A 10,520-nucleotide genomic window follows, 5' to 3' on the forward strand; every position below is an offset into this window, starting at 1 on the left:
CACTATATGCATAGAACTATTTCCTAGGTACTAAGAGACTATAAAGGTAAAAAGAAGCATAATACATGACCCTAGGACATAAATGATTGTTAAAATGTATGTATGGAAAATCAGAATTATAGCTAAGTAGAAAAATGGGGTTTTGTCTTGGATGGGGCAGCAAATTTGACACTGCAAGACATGGTGGTCCAGAGACTGCCCTCCTCAAGCACGGTAGTCCTCTGCTATATGGTGTGACTGTCCCCATTGTGCCACCGCTAGGGTCCTGTGGCTGTGGCACTTGTTTCTTGGATTCCATCCTCCTATGTCCTTTTCTGTAGGATGAGCTGCCTATGGGACTACAACTATGGTTGGATTGTCATCTTTGACTAAGTAATATCATATGATAGCATATGGATGATCTTCCCTTCCCTTTCCCCTTGGTTTCATTCTATTTGTCCTTTAAGACCTATTTCAGCCTAAGTTAGTCCTTCTATCTAAAAACTTATCCCCGCTGACTCAGACTTTCCCCTTCCCTAAACTCTTTTAGAATTTTTCTATTTATCACTTAATAATAAGCTGTCTTAGGATCTTGCATTGGAATTGAAGTATGTCATGTATATTGACATATATGCCACTTCAACTAGATTCTAAACTCCTAGAGAGCAGAGAACCCATTTTACCTTGCCTTCAAGTTCTGTGCATTTTCACTGGCCATTTCCTTTGCCTAGAATCCTTTCCCTACTCTGTCCCAGTCATGCAGAGCTACTGACTATTCCCTGAAGAAGTCTTGCATGACTTTTCCCCCCTTCTCTCCTCAGGATTTTAATTTTAATTTAATGCTTTTTTTTTGTTATTCTGAACTTGGCAAGCATCTAAAATGTGGACATTTCTATATAGAATGAAGAACATAGAAAAAAGAATTGTATATCTAGACTTTGGAGTCACTATCCCAATTCCCACTAGCGTTGACCACTTGGGTACCTAGAGCGTGACTACTCCATTTCCTTGGGTTTTTCTTAGGAGTTAGCGTCACCTTTCTAAAGCTGTTCACGAACTGGTGTGCTGTTCCTTATGGTTATCAGTTGATGTGAATTAGTTAGCCAGACATAATTAGCTTTTAATGAGGAGAATTTATTAAGGTGATGTAGTAAGGGTAGTTGACACAAAGTATTTCTCAGAAGTCTGTGACACTTTTCCAACAAATACCTGCAGAGAGCAGGGGAGAGTGAGCTTGAGCTTAGAGATATGATTAAAGTAATAATAACTAATACAGAGCTTGGCACAGTGCCTGACGCATAGTAAGCGCTATATAAGTACTGTTTTTCTCATTATTGTTATTATTTTTACTGTTATCAGAGAGAACATATGGCCCAAGCATCATTGATAGCTCCTGGCAACTCTCAAGATGTTTTTCTTAGGTATAGAAAGGCTTTTCTGCTGAGTTTTTGATAGAATTTTGAATCTTCTTCCCTGCATCCATTTCTCAGCCTTCCCTTGGCTCCCCATGGAGACACTGCCACCAGCTGGTACTGTCCTGGGGTTGCTGCTAGGATGCCAGGGGAGAAGTTAAAATCTTTTGGTTCCTTTGACACATATCTGGTCTTTCTTCAGCCAGGGCAAATGGAATAACTGAGACTGAGGTACTCTCATCCCTCTTCAATTGGTTCCTCATCAAGAGTTGGCTGGAGTGCTTTCTCCTGGTTTACCTCTCAGTAGAACTCTGATTTCAACTAGCTCAATGTTTCTATACAGCCCTAGAGGGTATGACCAAGACTCTCAGCCAATTGGAACGGACTTTCTGCCAATGTCACTTTAGTTCTTATGGTTTTCAGATACATCTTTAGCTCATCAAATGCTTTCCACACTTAGTCTAGAGTCTTTGTAGGAGTAAATTAGCCTAGGTCAGAGAAAGACTGATTAGAAGTGGCATTGGCTTGTGAACAGTTACTGTATTTCCAGCCTGGGTGAGATAAGGAAACTTAATCTTCCCCTAAAATAGACTTTGATTGATATGAGTTCTTACTTGATTATGAGTATCAGGGCTTGGTATCTTATTACTTAGTTTAAGTGGGGTGGGAACAACTGTTTAGACTTTTTCCTACTCTCACATTTGTGAAACTGTTTATTTCTATTCTGGTTAACCTGTTTTAAAATATATCTATATACAACAAGGGCAGCTAGGGAGTGCAGTGGATAGAACTTTGAGCCTGGAGTCAAGAAGACTCATCTTTGTGAGTTCAAATCTGGCTTCAGACACTTATTAGTTGTGTGACCCTGGGCAAGTGACTGTACCTTTTTGCCTCAGTTTCCTGATATGTAAAATGAGCTGGAAAAGAAAATGGCAAATTACTCCAGTATCTTTGCCAAGAAAAGACCAAATGAGATTGTCAAGAGTCAGACATGACTGAAAATGAACACGACTGAAAAACTTTTATTTCTCTTTTTATTTCTTTATTTCTCTGAGGTATGCTTGAAAATTTTTGTGGCTTAGCTATTTACCTCTTCCCCCCAGGCTTTGTTTATTTTAGTTATGGAACTGTATCCCTTGACCTGTAGAATATCTTCATTGTGTTCACTGTCTTCTATTTACTTATATTGCTAGCATCAGTTTCTAGTTTGGGACTTTGTACCAGGGCTTGGTTCTTCCATTTCTTGAGCTATTGGTTGGGAAGGTCAAGCCCTATTTGACCCTGACCTCAATTTAGTTGGTTGCCTTCACAGCTTCCATGTCTACTTATATCAAATCACTGACACATGCTGGCAGCAACCAAACTCTTCTGTTCTCCCATTGTACTGGGGTCAGATGGCATCAGTCCTTCCTTTTCTTCCCTACCCTCTTTCCCCATCCTTCCCTCCAGTATCTAGTTTTAAGTTCTAATGGCTTTCAGTCCTCCAGGAGTGTTCCCAGACCCCCCTGGAGTTTCTTTGTCAGAGCACTCTGGGCTTCTGCTTTCCATCCCCTCCTCAGGCAGAGTACAACAGGCTTTAAAGGCTCCTGGAGGATCTCTGGTGTGAGTGTGGGAAGTCATTTGGTCTACTTCCCTGAACTCACCCTTACTTCCTTGGAGGGGATCCTCTGTTACTGCCTGCAGGATTCTGACCTCTTTTTGTGTAATCCTGAGCTTGGTTTTTATTGCTAATCTTTGGATTTATTATTTAGTGTCATTTTAAGCTCTTGGCTGGAGTTTATGGAGCGTTGGTTAACTCTCTGATCATCATGTTATATTAACTGGTCTAATTTCCAGGATCTGCACTGCCCCCAACTGTGTTTTTGCTCATGTTGTTCTGTACATTCATTTCCTAGAGAGAATCTTCTCATCTCCCTAGTTCTGTCTCAAATGCTGCTTCCTACCTGAAACCTACCTGCTTTTAAACTTCCTCTTCCAAACTGTTGTGAGTTATATTACACTGAGATAATAAGAGGGCCTTTAGTATAATGGAAAGACTAGATTTAGAGTCAGAACAGCTAACTGAAATTTACATAGCACTTTAAGATATGAAAGGCTTCTCATAGATTAATCTCATTTGATCTCTACAACCATCTTGTTGCTGATGTTACTATCCCTAATTTATAGAGTAGGATACTGAGGTTTAAATGAGTTGCCTAAGGTCACATAGCTGGAAAGTCTCTGAGGTGGGAATCAAATTTGGGTCTTCCCATTTCCATATCCAGAACTCTATCCACTTTGCCACCCAGTCCCCTCAAATCCTGACTGTGTTATTTACTCCATGTGTGACTTTGGGCTAATCATTAAACCACTCTATGTATTTCTTTATTTATGTTTCAAATGAGTGTGTTGAACCAATGATTTCTCTAATCTCTTCCAGTTTCAATTCTACAATTCAATGAGTTACTTTGTCATCCTACAATATTTCCTCATGAAAAGATCCTGAGTTAATGATTCATTCCCTTTGACTATGTAGGCAGCCAACACACCAAACACCTAGAAGTTAATTAAAGGTAGTGCAGAATTGCTCCTCACCCCTCCCATCCCTACCACTACCACCACAGTTGAATTAGGACTTGTCCTAGCTGGGGAATCTAAATAGTCTGCATGCCCTATGTGGAGGAAATTGACAAAGATGAGTAATTTCTTGTATAAAAAAATTTATGTCTGGAGTTAGGTAATTTGCAACAATAGTGTAAACAGAGTTTGGTGCCTGTATTTTAAACTACAAGCAAAAAAACACACGTGTAAACAAACATAATCTTTTCTCTAAGGGAAACATTAACATAATAGTTAAATAAGTTTTTAAATGACCCAATAAATCAGCTTTCCTGGTTCAGTAGGTTTGGTATTCCTGAATCTTGGGACTTTTTTTTTGATGTTCCAGATGATTCCTAGTCTTTTCTGGTCCCCTGCAGCTTCCAAAATCCTCCCATGTCAATTAATTCTCCAGGAGAGAGGGAGATCTAGAAATAGTCAGCTTTAAAGGCAACCTCCTAATGAGATTTTTCCTGCTGGGAGGAGATGGATTTGGTAATTGTATTCTTTGGCTCCATCCCAATCTAGAATTTTCTCTCTGAGGCCAATTGGGCAAACATGGAAACCATGGAGCTACCATGGGACCAGTGGTTTGGTCAGTGTTTGGTGCTGGTGTTTAGTTGGATCTTGCTGTGTTTTGGGAAGCCCAAAACTTTGAAGATGTTTGACAATGAGACCATTAGAGTGAGAAAATGTCAGGAGTTGAGTCCTTTTAATTAAATTCTTCTGTAAATTGATGATTTGCTCATGGAATGTCAGGTCAGATACAATTCCTTCTCCCCCTTCTCCTGCTTATTAAATGAAGCTAGAATAACCAGACATGGGACTGTGTTTTTAACTGACTAGTGATGAGTAGAAAAGTAGATCAGACCTTGCCCATTTTCAAAGCCATGATTAGGGATTTTTGCATGCAGACGGTACTACAAACTGAGTCTGCAAAGCATGTTGGGTGTGGGGTTTATCTATTTGTAGGGAAGAAACCCTGGGATACTGCTCCAAGATTGATGCAGAGGTTGCTAGGGAGGGACAAAGGAGAAGCTCACTACAAGGCAGCATCTGGTAGCTTTTTATTTTAACTTATTGTTCTTGCTAAAGAAGCTGTTTCTACATTGCTAAAGGATCATAAATGTCAGAGCTTCTAAATTTGGTGTCTTCTAATTTTGGTAATTTCTCACCCTCAACTAGGGATGAAACCCATGTTGCCTTCCCTAGCTGCAACTCTTTTCTTTTGCTTTTAGTCTACAGGGCCATGTCAATGAACTGTGATCACTCTTGGATGATGACTTAGGTTGGTTGCATTCTCTGGGGGTGTTTCATAGCACAGTTGAAATGTTCCAGCCACTTCCAGGACAAACTTGGACTTACTGGATTTTGACTCTTCCTTTTGACTATCAGATCTCCTTTTCAGAGTTGTCCAAGAAGATTCATTGATGTTCTGGAGATATTATTTGTTTCATGACCCTCTTCTGAACTTAATTACTATTGACTCAGGGCTTTATAATAGCCATCATCTGCTTAGGAGATGTGAAAGGGGCCTTGTGCTTCTGAAACACTATTCAATGGTCTGGAGAAAAATGGGTTAGGTACTGTCCCTACATTTATTACTGAATAAAGAATACATTGAGGACCATAATTCGTTTATACCAGAGGGTAAGGGTTTTCAGGGTATGTAATTTTTGGAGAATGACTTCATTTTTCTTTTTTGATAAATGATGCCCCTCTAGGAAAGGTTGAGAAACGAGCTCTTTGTTTTGGAAGTTACTCACACTGTGTGTGCTAAGACTTCCTGTATTTATCTTCATTGCTTGGATTCTGAATTGTTCTTGCCTCTATAAGTGACAAGAAGCAGTAAATGAATCAAATTCACACGATGTGCCAGGTACTCCAATGAGGCCTCAAGAAACTTCAGGTAGTTTTTAATTTTCTCTGGGTACAAATTTCTCTACCAGATAATGGATGAGGTTAGGTTTTGATACTTTATGAGTATTAAAATCACCAAAGGAGAATAAACTATAATAGTGGAGATGGACATTGTAGAAAAAAGGACACATTCTATTCAATGTAGTGCTTTGAATCTCCCCTTTTTTACACGGAACTGTTGAACTTTTGTCTTTGTATATCTATTTCCTAGCACAGTGCCTGACACATAGTAGGCACTTAATAAGTGGATATTGATTGAGTGAGCACATGGCCAAGAGTCAACCATGATGATAAAGTGTGTGTGGAGAGTGATCTGCACTTTCGAAGGGAATATTCATAGCCTCCAAAGCACTAATGAGAAAAGTGACACCACAAGGAATCTTGCAGTTACCTCACATTTAGCTTGTATGCCACTAAAACCCATACTTACTATTATTATTTTTTTTTTTCAGGAAGTGTGTTTTTAAGCCAATTTACTTCAATGTGTCAGTGTTCCTTATTTGTGGTTTTCTTTGTCTTCCTTCTTCCTTGAATTTTAATACTTATTCTAATCACTGTTATAAGTTTAATTCCTTGCATTATTATTATTTTTCATGCCAAACTGGAAACCCCTGAGTGCTTGCTTTGGTTTAAAATGTAAAGTACTGCTCCCTTCTGGGTCTTTCACTGGATACTATCCATGGTGCTGATCGAGCCATCTCTAGTTTGGAAGTGGGAGAAAGTGGGGGCAACTTATAAATTCTGGTGCAGGAGTAAATCAGGAATTTGGGGCAAATGAGCTAAGATCAAGAGCTGAGGAGAAGTTGAGGAACTAGAAGGTCAGATATGGAAAGTGACAGCTGAAGTTGAAACAGGGTCAAACCCAGCAATGATAGTAAGGCTTAAGGCTAATATTCAGGCTGCCAGGATAAAGTGTCACACAAATATTCAAGTTTTGAGGGAGACCAGGGAATGATTTTGATTGGGTCTTTTCTCTGATATTTGGGAAATTTCAAGCTGTGTTTAGCTGAGACCCACCCTTTCTATCATCTCTCTCATACACTCTCTCCTCCCTTTTCTTGTTGAACACTGCTACCACTTAGTGCCGGCCCTCATAGCTTCACATCTAGTTAGTCCTTCTGTCACAAGTCCCTTCTCATTTCCTCCCATGTTCCTCTCAACAATCAAAGTGATCTTCCCAAAACATAGGGTTGAACATGATAAATTCCACTAAACTCCACCGGCTCCCTATAATGTCCAAGATCAAATAGAACATCTTCAGTTAAGCATTTAAAGACCTTTATAAACTGCACCCCCTCTCTGGTCTTTTTGCAACTTACACTTTCTTTCCCCCTCCCTCATATACTGTGATCCAGTGACATTCTCTTCCTACTGTTCCTTGAATGAAATACTCTATTTGTCACCTTCCAGAATATTCACTGACAATTACCTAAGCCTGACATTCCCTCTGTCCTCATCTCCACCTTCTGGCTGCTCTGGCTTCCTTTAATTCCCAGCTAAAATCTCACTGTCTACAGAAAGCCATTCTTATTTCCTTTAATTTTCTAGTGCCTTCCCTCTATTTATTATTTCTAGTTTATCCTGTGTGTAATTTGTATCTAGTTGTTTGCATGGTGTTCTCTTTCATTAGATTGCTAGCTCCTTGAGGGCAGAGGCTGTCTTTTGTCGTTCTTTTTATCACTAGTGTTTAGAATAATGTTTGACACATAGAAGGCTTGAGAAATACTGTTATTTAATAGACTATGTAGTCTTTTACTGGAAAGTTCCCATTGCCAAAGCAGCCTGAAATTTGCTTCTGTGGAACTCTCATGGTGGTGGACATGACTGTCTCCTCCTTATGGTCATGAATTCTTCTCTCCCCCAATCCTACTCACAATTCACCCTGAACACATGAAGAATAAACACATTTTAAAACAATTTATTAGTTACAGTACAATTGGACCAAATATTACCACAGTTTTCAGAATTGTCAGAAAATCAAAATATGATTATTTCTCTTAAGTGAACATTGTTGCTATTACTATAGATGTGGACGGAATTTATTCTTCTAAAATATCAAATCAAAGTTCATTTTTTTTGAGGTGAGTGGGGTTAAATGACTTGCCCAGGGTCACACAGTTAGTAAGTATCTGAGGCCAGGTTTGAACTCAGTTCCATCCTGACTCCAGGGCTGGTGTTCTATCCACTGTGCTGTCCAGCTGCCTCAAGGTTTACTTTCAAGGAGGGTTTTTGAATGACTAAAATTTTAGAAATTTTTCGTGGGAGTGGTTTGGTCTGGTGATGCTCTGGGAGAGAATTTCGTTGATAGATCAATAGAAGCCAAATGTGTGTACCTAGATTAGAAATAATTTTATTTCCCAGTCCTTTACCAAGGACAATGGACCCTGTTTTACAGCAATATCTCAGATAAGACACTATGACTTTTCCAAGAAGGGTGGAATCATTTAGATCTTTTCTCAGACAACAGAATTAGCTATTTGAGTGACAAAAGAAGTTAGAAATAAACCCAAGTTATGATTAATGAAGGCTAAACCTATCACTTGTTTTACCACCTCATCATTAGAAGAATGCTTTAGAGATTGGTCTGATGGTTTCATGATTTCTCCTCCATGTTTAAATTGGTAGCAATGAATTTTTCTTTAATTCTATAAATTTGTTATTGATCAGTAATAGATACTGACTCCCCTCAGTGAATCCAGAACATCACAGATTTGAGGTTTATTGTTCATTAAGATAAAATTCTAAAGTATGTTGGTAGTGGTCATTGGTATTGTGTGAATATTATTGTTTAATAGTAAGTAGTGGTGATAAGGTAGTTGTGATTGATATGCAAATACTATGATTTTACTTTGAAGGAGATTGATGGTAATAGGGTGCTGCATTTGTAGGACATCCCTACTAAAAGCTTAGAAATACTTTATACCTTATGACTTTTGTAATGTTAGTTATTATTTGGATCTTTAGCAAAATGGAAAGGAATACATTCCATCTCTTTTTCACTTTAGAAAAGAGAATGCTGAAGCTAAAGCAGATTGATTGTGATGCAGTCATTCATAATGCCAACTCTCAGTGGTTGGTATATGTGCTTTTTCTATTGTATTAGATCCTTCTCTATAGCTGGGAACAAAATGGTCAATGGCTCTACCAGAGTTGTACTCTGAACTCCTTGCATCAGATTCTTGGAAGGAATTCCCACTTTCAAAGGCATCATCTATAGGTGGATTATTCAGTGATTCCTAGGTCAAAGAAGCACCTAGAGATGGGTTCAGGTTGTCAGAGGGAAGTGGAATTCCAATTTCAGAAGGTAAGTTGTCAGAAGAAATTGGTTTAGGGGCAAGTGGACAAAGCTTTGGATCATTAAAGGGATATTGAGATTTTGATTTCAATTATTCGCCTGGCCAAGAAGATGAATCTCAATTGGTATACTGTGCCTCATCTCTGGGTGACCGAATCTGTCCAAGCTGGCCAGAATCTTTTGGATATTCATTATCTTCTTCAACTTGTGGCCAAAAGACTCTTCCTCTGTATTGACTTCACTGGACTGTGGGAGTAAAGGAGACAATCAACATTGTGCATAACTATTGAAAATGGTTTGATTAAAAGTCCATATTTGAACAAGTTTGCTTCATCTTGCAAAAGCTTCTAGCCAGAAAGAAATTAGAGCCACTTTATTCTTTGAATACCTTGCCTCTCAATGAGGCATAGAACAGAATTAAATAAAGAAATATGATAAAGAATCAGTTCTTGACTACTTTCCCTACTATGGAATCAATTTGCCTTTCTTGTTGCTGTCAGTCTAGCCTCTGTGTAGGAAAAAGACAGGAAGGGGAGGGAAAGAGGTAAATGGGAAGGGCTGAGGGTGTAGCCTGAGCCATCTGTATTTTCTGCTATGATGCTAGAATGGTTGAGGCTAGTAGTCTCTCAGCTGGTCTAAGGCTTAGGGTATTTGGGACAACAGGACATTTTATAGACTTTCCCTCAGCTAATTCAACACTTGCTGCAGCTAGGTAGTACAGTGGATAGAGCACTGACCATAGAGTCAGGAAGACCTGAGTTTAAATCCAGCCTCAGACACTTACTAGCTGTGTGACCCTGGACAAGTCACTTCACTTTATTTGCTTCAGTTTTCTCATCTGTCAAATGAGCTAGAGAAGGAAATGGCAAAGCATTTTGTATCTTTCTGTTTTTGTATCTTTACAAAGTATTTTGTATTTATGCAAAGTATTCGTATCTTTACCAAAAAAAACCCCCAATGGGGTAATAAAGAGTCAGACATGACTGGAAAGTGGCCGAATAACAACAATTCAACACTCCCTCCAACATTTCTCCACTCCTACCTCCTTTTAGGAAACCTTCCTAAATTGTTAAAATAAAGATGATATGTTTTCATACCATAAACTATCCTCTTTGTGTACTCTCTCTTTAGATCAACATTAAAGGTAGACATATGGATTTTTGCAAAGATAAAATGACTTTGTATTTAAAAGCATAGAATAGTCACCATGGAGGTAAATTAAAGTAACAAAAATATTAAAAGCTGCCCTCAATTGACTTAGGCTCAAATGCATAATGATCTATTCCAGAGTTCTTCAAGAAAGATAACATTAGATACCTGAAAAAAATGATGTGAAA

Source organism: Notamacropus eugenii, chromosome 7 (genome assembly GCF_028372415.1).
Source record: "Notamacropus eugenii isolate mMacEug1 chromosome 7, mMacEug1.pri_v2, whole genome shotgun sequence".
NCBI lineage: Eukaryota > Metazoa > Chordata > Mammalia > Diprotodontia > Macropodidae > Notamacropus > Notamacropus eugenii.